General features: G+C 42.7%; 1 protein-coding gene across 2 annotated transcripts in view; it reads left to right on the plus strand.

The window, feature by feature from the left end:
• Positions 1–12,314, plus strand: part of FER1L6 (fer-1 like family member 6) — a 195,585-nt gene that overhangs the window by 121,823 nt on the left and 61,448 nt on the right. The window lies entirely within an intron of this gene.

Consider the following 12,314-nt stretch of genomic DNA (forward strand, 5'->3'; position numbering starts at 1 on the left):
TGACTTTTTCAGAAAGCAGAAGCAGAATACGGGTAAGGGAATTGAGAACCTCACTGTCCAGTAGATGACCTAACAGGATATGGAAGCAACTGGAAGTGAACATTTTCCAGTTTGCCTTTGGAACACCAGTCCCTCCAAAAATAGTGAAAAGAAAGCCTAGGAAATACTTCACACTGTGTATCTCAATAACATTGTTTTTATTTCCATTGCTTTTATTTTAAAGGTTATTTTCCTTTTAGATCAAGTATATATATTTTTTAACCTAGTAACATGAAATTTTCTTTTTAAAAATATAACTGGGTCTAATTTTTTAAAAAACGTGGTTACCAAATAACAGTAGAAGTGGTAAAGAGGCTGGGGAATGACTGACTTGGGAAAAGTCACTCTGGTTCAGGCTGGCTTTTGCACCTGGCGGAGCTGGAGCTCAGGGCTGACTGACTTGGATTGATTATATGAAGCTGTTCTCCAAGTGCTCTGGGCCAGAGTCTCCTCCACCTGTCAGCGAGGGCTGAACTGGTGGTTCCGTAGAGGCCCTAGGAGGACCAGCTCTCTGAGGTCTGTGGTCCCAGCTCTCCTCTCCCCCATTCTGTACTGAGTGGGTGCACTGGGGGAGAGACCCTGCTGCTTGCCAATAGCTGATTTAGAGGAAGAAGCATGTAGCCTGAGAGATACAATTTATTAGGGCTTCATCAGCTTGTCTTCTCACTGGGTCACTTGTTCAGAAGGTGATTTGATCATCAGCGTGACTGTCTTATCTTTTGGATCTTGTACATGCTGAGCAAGCTGGGCTGGAAAAGGCTTTCATCGGTCACCAGCTGCTCTCAGTTTCAGCTGTGGGTGACTTACCTGGCTTCTCCCCGTCTCAGAAAAAGGATGCAGTGTATTTGTCCTTCTATGCAGCAGAAAAAATGTATTCCTTGCATTTCCTCCCCTGTGCTACCTGGCTCCCAGTCCTGGCTCATAGCCCTGCTGTTTTCCCAGCTAGACTCTCTGGCTTGAAAATTCAGAGTTGGCCCTAGTTCCTCACGCTGTGTCTGCAGTGTTCACAGCGAGGCCAGCCTTGTGGATTGCTCCTTGAAGGGCTCAAGTCTTCCCTGTTACTGTGGCCTCTTTTAGTTCTCATCTGATTGCTGCATTGGCCTCTTTGCTGGCCCACTGGCCTCCTGTGCTTTTCCTGTCTACTGGCTCCTTCACATTGCCTCCAGAACACAAGTTGGTCATACCATTCTCCTCTGCAGAAATCCTCAGTGGCTCCCCACTTCTTACCCATGGAACAGTCCCTGAAGTCTTTCTTAAGAGAATACCAGATTCTCTAGATACAATAAAAATAATGTTTGAGAAATGTATCCTATCATATGACTATTGGGGATTAGAAATGTATCATATCATATGACTATTGGAGATTAGAAGTTTTTATTTTTTTATTTTTATTTATTTAATTTATTTATTTTTTTGACAGGCAGAGTTAGACAGTGAGAGAGAGAGACAGAGAAAGGTCTTCCTTACGTTGGTTCACCCCCCAAATGGCCACTATGGCTGGCGCGCTGCACTGATCCAAAGCCAGGAGCCAGGTGCTTCCTCCGGGTCTTCCATGAGGGTGCAGGGCCCAAGCACTTGGGCCATTCTCCACTGCCCTCCCAGGTCACAGCAGAGAGCTGGACTGGAAGAGGAGCAACCAGGACAGAATCTAGTGCCCCAACCGGGACTAGAACCCGGGGTACCAGCGCCGCAGGCAGAGGATTAGCTTAGTGAGCTGTGGTGCTGGCCTAGAAATGCCTATTAATATGGTAAAGATTCCAAGAAGTCCCAAGAAGTTCTGCCATAAAGGACTTTTTAAAAAATTTCTTTTCAAAACCCAATATCCAAATGTTTTTGACCACAGTTTTTTGTTTTTTTTTTTTTTGCATAATAACTGTTAATATCCCATGAAGAGAAAAATTCAGCCTAGGACATGTGACATTTCCAAAGATTGGCTGATAGACACTCCCAGTGGTTTGTCTTCAGACCACTTTCTAAGGCTCATATTTTAGCATATTCCTTTACATATACTGTGTCCTCTTTACCTAGCTGACTCAGAATTCCCTCATCTCAGAACTCAGATGTACTCTTCTCCTTTTAGTCATTCTGTTAACTCATTCTGAACTATCTGCCTACTCTGCCCACTCCAAGTTCTACCATCCCATGTACCTTTCTGTGAAAATGATCAACATCAAAATTCAGAACGAGAGATGACTCTGTAGGATAGGTGTTGTGGCAAAGTAGGCGTTGCGGCACTACTTGGGATGCCCACATTTCATATCAGAGTGCCTGGGTTCATGTACACACTCAACTTTCGATTCAGTATTCTTGCTCATGTACACCTTGTATGGCAGCTGGTGTCAGCCAAGTGCTTGGGTCCCTGCCACAGATGGAGTTCTGGGCCCCTGGGTTTGGCTTCATACAGCCCTGGCTGTTGTAGGCATTTGGGAAATGAACCAGGGGATAGATGATCTCTGTCTCTTTCCCTCTGCATTTCAACTCTTCCAGGAAGCTTTCCCCACCCTACCTCATTCAAATATTCTCTCCTCTTCCATCCTGTTTTTCTATTTAGTTTGGACTATGGGAAAGTCAGTTTACAGGTTAGTTTTTTCCATTACTTTGTAATGATTATGAAGGCAACGAATGCTTCACTCATTCCATCACATATTACCTGAGTGTCTCTTAAGGCACCAGATATGTTCTTAACAAAACAAGCAAATCTCCGTGCCCTCCTGGGGTTTATTGCTAGTGAGGAAGAGACAATAGGCAGCACTGTGTAAATGATATTATGACATCAATATACAAATCATAGAGTTTGTTACAGTGTGGTGAGTGCTGAGGAAAAAAGGTAAAGCAATAGGAAGTGTACCCACCTGTGTGTTGGGAACAGGGACAGAGTTGACACTTTAGGCACCAAGGGAAGTCTCACTGAGAAAGTGGTGTTCAGGTCGAGGCCTGAGGAGGGGAGGAACTGTGCCATGAAGACAACTGGGCAAGAGCCTTTGGTGCAGAGGGAACAGCCAACACCAGACCCTAGGTACACTCAGGAGGAGGCTGATGCAGGTGCAGTGGAGTTGGGTGGGGGGAGGGCATGGGATGAGGTTAGGGTGAGAGAGCACATGGAGCCTTGTGGGCACTTTGACTTTTATCTGGGAGAGACTGGAAGGCAAGAGAGGGTTTCCAACGTTATGTTGAGCACAATGGGTGCTGGGCCAAGTACATTCTGATGGGGAAACGGGGAAGCTGGAAGGCCAGTTGGGAGATTCTTAAAATCATGCAGACTGGAGACAAGGGTGGTTTAGATCAGGATTGTAACCTTGGAAAGGAAGAGAGATGGAATGTGGGCGGACATATATGAATGGCAGAGTCCACAGGATTGGAAGTGAGATGCAAGATTCATCTTCACGTCACACATAGGAGCCAACAATGTTTTGTCCATAATAATTTCTCAATAAAATATTGTAGAATGTATTTATTCACTTGTTCAATTAATAAACCTTTGTATGGGGCAGATTTCAACTTTCAGACCATTATCTGGGCCACTCACAGCACCTCTGCCTGCTGTTCTCTCAAAATTGTCTTGTTTTGAAACTTTTGCCTCCTCTTCCTTTAAGCTCCCCTTCTCTGTATTTAAAACACTCATTTAAAAATAGTTTTGTAATTGTCCTCTTATTTTTAGAACCCTCTCTCTCCTTTCAGAAATTTCCTCTTATTTGCTGTTTGAATATTCTAAAAAAGTTACCTTCCTTGCCTAGAATGTTTTTTTTTTCCTGAATAAAAAAATACCTGTAAACATGATGGTTTAAGACAGTAAACACTTATTATCTTGTGGTTCTGGAAGTCATAAGTATGAAAGGATCTCACGGAACTGAAGTCGATGTGTTAGCAGGGCTGATTTCCTTCTGGAAGCCCCAGGGAGTCTGTGTCCTTGCCTTGTGCAGCTTCTGGGACCTACCTGCATCCCTTGGTTTGTGGCCCCTTCCTCCATCTTCAAACTGGCAGTGTGATGTCTCTCTCTCCCTCTCCCTCTCCCCCTCTCCTCTCCTCTCGCTCTCCCTCTCCCTCTCCCCCTCTCCTCTCCCTCTCCTCTCCCTCTCTCCTCCTTTCCCCTCCCTCTCTCCTCCCTCCCCCACCCTCTCCCTCTCCTCCTCTCCTCCCCTCCCCACTCTCCTCTCCTCTCCTCTCCTCTCCTCTCCTCTCCTCTCCTCTCCTTTCTTTCTCGCTCCTGCTTCCATTACTTCCATTGTCACATCTGCTCTGACTCTGATCTTCCTACCTCCCCCTTAAAAGGATCCTTGTCATTAGATTGGGCCTGCCCAGATAACCCACGATGTCCTCCTCATCTGAACACCCTTAATTCACCCATGTCTTCCATGTGCCTTTTGTCATGTAAGGCAGTATATTCATAGATTCTGGGGATTGTAATGTGGAAATAATTCCCAACTTCTAGAAAGATCTCCTTAGCCTTCCTTTAGGACTATTTTACCATATATGTATCAGGAAGGATCGAGTTGCCTGCTACTGGTTTTAGCAAAGTGCAACCCAGTGATTGTGGGCATTTGAGAAGTAAGCTCTCTTTCTTTCTTTTGTTTTTTATTTTTGCCAGGCAGAGTTAGACAGTGAGAGAGAGAGACAGAGAAAGAGTTACAGACAGAGAGAGAGAGACACAGAGAGAGAGAGACAGAGAGAAAGATCTTCCTTTCGTTGTTCATTCCCCTAATGGCTGCCACGGCTGGCGCTGCATCAATATGAAGCCAGGAGCTGGGTACTTCCTCCTGGTCTCCCATGCGGGTGCAGGGACCCAAGCACTTGGGCCATTCTCCTCTGCCCTCCCGGGCCACAACAGAGAGCTGGACTGGAAGAAGAGCAACCGGGACTAGTACCTGGAGCCCCGACCGGGACTAGAACCCGAGGTGCCAGCGCCACAGGTGGAGGATTAGCCAAGTGAGCCACAGCGCCGGCCCACACTCTCTCTTTCAAATAATAATAATGATAAAAAGATTAAGATGCCTTGAAGATGAGCCCCAATCTTTTTTTTTTCTTTTTCTTTTTTTTTTTTAACTTTTATTTAATGCATATAAATTTCCAAAGTACGACTTATGGATTACAATGGCTTCCCCCCAATACCGTCCCTCCCACCCACAACCCTCCCCCCTCCCACTCCCTCTCCCCTTCCATTCACATCAAGATTCATTTTCGATTATCTTAATATACAGAAGATCAGCTTAGTATACATTAAGTATGGATTTCAACAGTTTGCTCCCACACAGAAACATAAAGTGAAAAATAATAGATGATTTTTTTTAAATGATGATGAAATCAGATCAGACCTATTGTCATGTTTAATCCCAGTGAGAGTCAAGTTGGGAATTGATAATTTCTTTTTTTTTTTTTTTTTACAGAGGATCAGTTTAGTATGCATTAAGTAAGGATTTCAACAGTTTGCACCCCCATAGAAACACAAAGTGAAATATATTGTTTGAGTACTCGTTATAGCATTAAATCTCAATGTACAGCACATTAAGGATAGAGATCCTACATGAGGAGTAAGTGCACAGTGACTCCTGTTGTTGACTTTACCAATTGACACTCCCGTCTATGGCATCAGTAATCTCCCTATGCTCCAGTCATGAGTTTCCAAGGCTATGGAAGCCCTCTGAGTTCTCCGACTCTTATCTTGTTTAGACAAGGTCATAGTCAAAGTGGAGGTTCTCTCCTCCCTTCAGAGAAAGGTACCTCCTTCTTTGATGACCTGTTCTTTCCACTGGGATCTCACTCGCAGAGATCTTTTGCCAGAGTGTCTTGGCTTTCCATGCCTGAAATACTCTCATGAGCTTTTCAGCCAGCTCCGAATGCCTTTAGGGCTGATTCTGTGGCCAGAGTGCTATTTAGGACATCTGCCATTCTATGAGTCTGCTGAGTATCTCACTTCCCATGTTGGATCACTCTCCCCTTTATTTACTCCATCAGTTAGCGTTAGCACGTACTAGACCTGTCTATGTGCTCCCTTTGACTCCCAGTCCCTTCACCATGACCAACTGTGAACTGAAACTGATCACCTGGAACAGTGAGATGGCATTGGTACATGCCACCTCGATGGGATTGAATTGGAATCCCCTGGTATGCTTCCAACTCCACCACTTGGGGCAAGTCAGCCTGAGCATGTCCCAAATTATACATCTCTTCCCTCTCCCATTCCCACCACCATGTTCAACAGGGATCACATTTCAGTTAATTTTCAACACTTAAGAATAACTGTGCATCAATTACAGATCTAAACCAGTCATATTAAGTAGAACAGATAAAAAAACTACTAAGAGGGATAATGTATTTAGTTGTTCATTAACAGTCAGGGCTATGCTGATCAAGCCACCATTTCCCATAGTGTCCACCTCACTCCAACAGGTTTCCCTCTTGGTGTTCAGTCAGTCGTCACCGATCAGGGAGAACATATGGTATTTGTCCCTTTGGGACTGGCTTATTTCACTCAGCATGATGTGTTCCAGATTCCTCCATTTTGTTGCAAATGACTGGATTTCGTTGTTTCTTACTGCGGTATAGTATTCTAAAGAGTACATATCCCATAATTTCTTTATCCAGTCTATTGTTGATGGGCATTTAGGTTGGTTCCAGGTCTTAGCTATTGTGAATTGAGCTGCAATAAACATTAGGGTGCAGACCTCTTTTTTGTTTGCCAATTTAAATTCCTTTGGGTAAATTCCAAGGAGTGGGATGGCTGGGTCGAACGGTAGGGTTATCTTCAGGTTTCTGAGGAATCTCCAGACTGACTTCCATAGTGGCTTGACCAGTTTGCATTCCCACCAACAGTGTGTTAGTGTCCCTTTTTCCCCACATCCTCGCCAGCATCTGTTGTTGCTAGATTTCTGCATGTGAGCCATTCTAACCGGGGTGAGGTGAAACCTCATTGTGGTTTTGATTTGCATTTCCCTGATTGCTAATGACCTTGAACATTTTTTCATGTGCCTGTTGGCCATTTGGATTTCCTCTTTTGAAAAATGTCTATTGAGGTCCTTGGCCCATCTCTTAAGTGGGTTGTTGGTTTTGTTTTTGTGGAGTTTCTTGATCTCTTTGTAGATTCTGGTTATCAACCCTTTGTCTGTTGCATAGTTTGCAAATATTTTTTCCCATTCTGTCGGTTGTCTTTTCACTCTCCTGACTGTTTCTTTTGCAGTACAAAAACTTCTCAATTTGATGCAATCCCAATAGTTGATTTTGGCTTTGACTGCCTGTGCCTCCCGGGTCTTTTCCAGAAATTCTTTGCCTGTGCCAATATCTTGAAGGGTTTCTCCAATGTTCTCTAGTAACTTGATGGTGTCAGGTCGTAGATTTAGGTCTTTAATCCATGTTGAGTGGATTTTTGTGTAAGGTGTAAGGTAGGGGTCTTGCTTCATGATTCTGCACGTGGAAATCCAATTTTCCCAGCACCATTTATTGAATAGACTGTCCTTGCTCCAGGAATTAGTTTTAGATCCTTGATCAAATATAAGTTGGCTGTAGATGTTTGGGTTGATTTCTGGTGTTTCAATTCTGTTCCATTGGTCTATCCATCTGTTTCTGTACCAGTACCATGCTGTTTTAATTACAACTGCCCTGTAGTATGTCCTGAAATCTGGTATTGTGATGCCTCCGGCTTTGTTTTTGTTGTACAAGATTGCTTTAGCTATTCGAGGTCTCTTGTGCCTCCATATAAATTTCAGCACCATTTTTTCCAGATCTGAGAAGAAGGTCTTCGGTATCTTGATTGGTATTGCATTGAATCTGTAAATTGCTTTTGGGAGAATGGACATTTTGATGATATTGATTCTTCCAATCCATGAGCATGGAAGATTTTTCCATTTCTTGGTATCCTCTTCTATTTCTTTCTTTAAGGTTTTGTAATTTTCATCGTAGAGATCTTTAACGTCCTTGGTTAAGTTTATTCCAAGGTATTTGATTGTTTTTGTAGCTATTGTGAATGGGATTGATCTTAGAAGTTCTTCCTCAGCCATGGCATTGTCTGTGTATACAAAGGCTGTTGATTTTTGTGCATTGATTTTATACCCTGCTACTTTGCCAAACTCTTCTATGAGTTCCAATAGTCTCTTAGTAGAGTTCTTTGGGTCCCCTAAATACAGAATCATGTCATCTGCAAAGAGGGATAGTTTGAGTTCTTCCTTCCCAATTTGTATCCCTTTAATTTCTTTTTCTTGCCTAATAGCTCTGGCTAGAACCTCCAGAACTATATTGAATAGCAGTGGTGAGAGTGGGCATCCCTGTCTGGTTCCAGATCTCAGTGGAAATGCTTCCAACTTTTCCCCATTCAATAGGATGTTGGCTGTGGGTTTTTCATAGATTGCTTTGATTGTATTGAGGAATGTTCCTTCCAAACCCAGTTTGCTTAGAGTTTTCATCATGAACGGGTGTTGTATTTTATCAAATGCTTTCTCGGCATCTATTGAGATAATCATATGGTTTTTCTTCTGCAGTCTGTTAATGTGGTGTATCACATTGATTGTCTTGCGCACATTAAACCATCCCTGCATACCAGGGATAAATCCCACTTGGTCTGGGTGGATGATCTTTCTGATGTGTTGTTGCATTCTATTGGCGAGAATTTTATTGAGGATTTTTGCATCTATGTTCATCAGGGATATTGGTCTGTAATTCTCTTTCAGTGCTGCATCTTTTTCCGGCTTAGGAATTAAGGTGATGCTGGCTTCATAGAAAGAATTTGGGAGGACTCCCTCTTCTTCGATTGTTCTGAATAGTTTGAGAAGAATTGGAGTTAGTTCTTCTTTAAACGTCTGGTAGAATTCAGCAGTGAATCCATCTGGTCCTGGGCTTTTCTTTGTTGGGAGGGCCTTTATTACTGTTTCAATTTCTGTCTCAGTTATGGGTCTGTTTAGGTTTTCGATGTCTTCCTGGTTCAATTTAGGCAGGTTGCATGTGTCCAGGAATCTATCCATTTCTGATAGGTTTCCCTGTTTGCTGGCATACAAGTCCTTGTAGTAATTTCTGATGATTCTTTTTATTTCTGTGGTGTCTGTTGTTACATTTCCTTTTTCATCTCTGATTTGATTGATTTGGGTCTTTTCTCTTCTTTTTTTAGTTAGTTGGGCCAATGGGGTGTCAATTTTGTTTATTTTTTCAAAAAACCAGCTCTTCGTTTGGCTGATTTTTTGTAATGTTTTTCTTGATTCAATCCTGTTGATTTCTTCTCTGATTTTAATTATTTCTCTTCTCCTACTAGATTTGGGTCTGGTTTGCTGTAGGTTTTCTAGATCCTTGAGGTGAATTGAAAGCTCATCTATTTGGTGTCTTTCCAATTTCTTGATGTAGGCACCTATTGATATAAACTTTCCTCTTAACACTGCTTTTGCTGCATCCCATAAGTTTTGGTATGTTGTGCTGTTATCCTCATTTACTTCCAGAAAGTTTTTGATTTCTCTTTTGATTTCTTCTATGACCCATTGTTCATTCAGGAGCATGTTGTTCAATCTCCATGTGTTTGCGTATGCTCTAGGGATTCCTGAGTTGCTAATTTCCAACTTCATTCCTTTATGGTCTGAGAAGTGGCATGGTATGATTCTAATTCTTTTGAATTTGCTGAGGCTTGCTTTATGGCCTACTATGTGGTCAATCCTAGAGAAGCTTCCATGTACTGCTGAGAAGAATGTAAAATCTTTAGCTGTAGGATTGAAAGTTCTATATATATCTGTTAGATCCATTTGGGCTATAGTGTCATTTAAATCTACTGTATCCTTGTTGATCTTCTGACCGGATGATCTGTCTATTTCTGAGAGTGGAGTATTGAAGTCCCCCAGTACTACTGTATTGGGGTCTAAGTCTCCCTTTAAGTCCGTTAATAAATCTTTTAGATAAACTGGTGCCCTGTAGTTAGGTGCATATACATTGATAATTGTTATATCTTCCTGTTGAATTGATCCCTTAATCATGATATAGTGTCCCTCTTTGTCTCTCTTAACAGTTTTTGTGGTAAAGTTTATGTTGTCCGATATTAAGATGGCTACGCCCGCTCTTTTTTCATTTCTGTTGGCATGGTATATCTTTTTCCAGCCTTTCACTTTCAGTCTGTATGGATCTTTGTTGGAAAGATGTGTTTCTTGTAAGCAGCAAATAGATGGGTTTTGTTCCTTAACCCAATCAGCCAATCGGTGTCTTTTAACTGGACAGTTCAGGCCATTCACGTTCAAAGTGACTAATGATAAGTGGTAACTTTGCCCTGCCATTTGCCAAAGATAAGTTCTAATATATGCTTTGAATTCCCTGTGATCTTTTGCTGTGAGGTTTCCTTCCTTGGTTTCCTTCCTTTACCTTCTTTCATATTGATGACCGTGTTTCTGTGTTTCTGTGTGTAACACATCTTTAAGCATCTTTTGCAGGGCTGGACGAGTGGCAACAAATTCTTTCAATTTCTGTTTGCAATGAAAAGTCTTTATTTCACCTTCATTCACAAATGATAGCTTTGCAGGATATAATATTCTGGGCTGGCAGTTGTTCTCTCTTAGTACCTGGGCTATATCTCGCCATTCCCTCCTAGCTTGTAGAGTTTCTGATGAGAAGTCAGCTGTGAGTCTGATTGGAGATCCTCTGAGAGTAATTTGACGTTTCTCTCTTGCACATTTTAGGATCTTTTCTTTATGTTTCACTGTGGAGAGTTTAATTACAACGTGTCATGGTGAGGGTCTCTTTTGGTCGTGTTTATTAGGGGTTCTGTGGGCTTCCTGTACTAGGATTTCTCTGTCCTTCTCCAAACCTGGGAAATTTTCTGCTAATATCTCACTAAAAAGGCCTTCTAATCCTTTCTCCCTCTCCATGCCTTCAGGAACTCCTAGAACCCGAATGTTGGGTTTTTTAATAGTATCCTGAAGATTCCCGACAATATGTTTCAGATTTCTAATTTCCTCTTCTTTTCTTTGGTCTGACTGTATCCTTTCCTGTTCTCTGTCTTCTAAGTCCGATATTCTCTCTTCTGCTTCACCCATTCTGTTTGTAAGGCTCTCTATTGTGTTTTTCATTTGATCTATTGAATTCTTCACTTCAGTCACTATCACAGTTTCCTGTTGTACTAGTTGTTTCGTTTCATTTTGATTCCTCCTTAATATTTCATTTTCACGAGAGAGATTTTCTATCTTGTCCATTAAGGATTTGTGTAGTTCAAGAATTTGTTTTTGAGAACTTCTTAATGTCCTTAACAATTTTTTGAGATCTGCTTCTTGCATTTCTTCTATGTCATCATCTTCATAATCTTGAATTGGGGTGTCTTTTTCATTTGAGGGCGTCATGGTGACTTCCTTGTTTTTATTACCTCGGTTTTTGCGTTTGTTATTTGGCATATTGGAGATATTTGGTTTCTTCACTGTGGTGCTTTTTCTTGTTATACTATGACTCTAGATTAAGTGGACTATCTGTTTTTGATGGAGCCTTAGGGCTTGAGATGGGTGTGGCCTGAGAGCTCTGTTTGGTGTGCCAAAGGTGACACTCCCAGGTTGGGCGTGGTAAATCTCTCTCTCTCTCTTTCTTTCTTTCTTTTTTTTTTTTTTTTTTTTTTTTTTTTTTTTTTTGATTCAAAAGGGAAGTAATTCCGCACAGCTGAACGAAGTTGGAGGTAGTTAGCAGGCAAATGATATACTCACAGGAGCCAGAGATCGGAAGCTCTTTCCCAAGATCCCCACAGGGAATCTGTTCGGCCCTCAGAGTGGGCTCAAATTCTCCTTCAGCCTCCCACTGGGTTGCCAAAGTTACGGAATTGTAGCGTCTCTGGAGAGTGCTCACGTGAATTCCGTGAGTTCTCTCCCCCACCGTCTCTTTTTTCACAGTCTCAGTTCAGTAGCACTACAAATTTACTAGCTCCTAATCTCCTGTTAATTCGCCCCGCCCAGAGTCAGGTTTTTCTGCTAGGCTCAGGGCCGGTGCAGACCTGAGGTCGCTCTGCTTATGACGTATGTCCAAGATGGCGCCTGCTCTTTGTCTTGCTCGCCCTTGAGAGGTGAGCGGAGAGAGAGAAACCCGTGTCCGTACTAGTCACCCTTTTTTTTTTTTTTCTCTCTCTCTCTCTCTTCCAGTTAGCCTTGTGAACTTCCCCCCCCCCCCCGGGGGTCGTTCCCTCTAGTCTCCTCTCTCCGCTTGCCTGCCGGTGTCTCGGGCTATTGAGGTTCGGCTCACCTCGCGTTCCAGCGCTGGTGTGTTGAGTCTGCCGCTGATGTCCCGAACTGTGGGTTCCCACGCTCTCCACGCAGGTCCGCTGTGAGTCACGCGTTCCGGAAGAGTTTCTT

This window comes from Oryctolagus cuniculus, chromosome 6 (genome assembly GCF_964237555.1).
Source record: "Oryctolagus cuniculus chromosome 6, mOryCun1.1, whole genome shotgun sequence".
Taxonomy (NCBI): Eukaryota; Metazoa; Chordata; class Mammalia; order Lagomorpha; family Leporidae; genus Oryctolagus; species Oryctolagus cuniculus.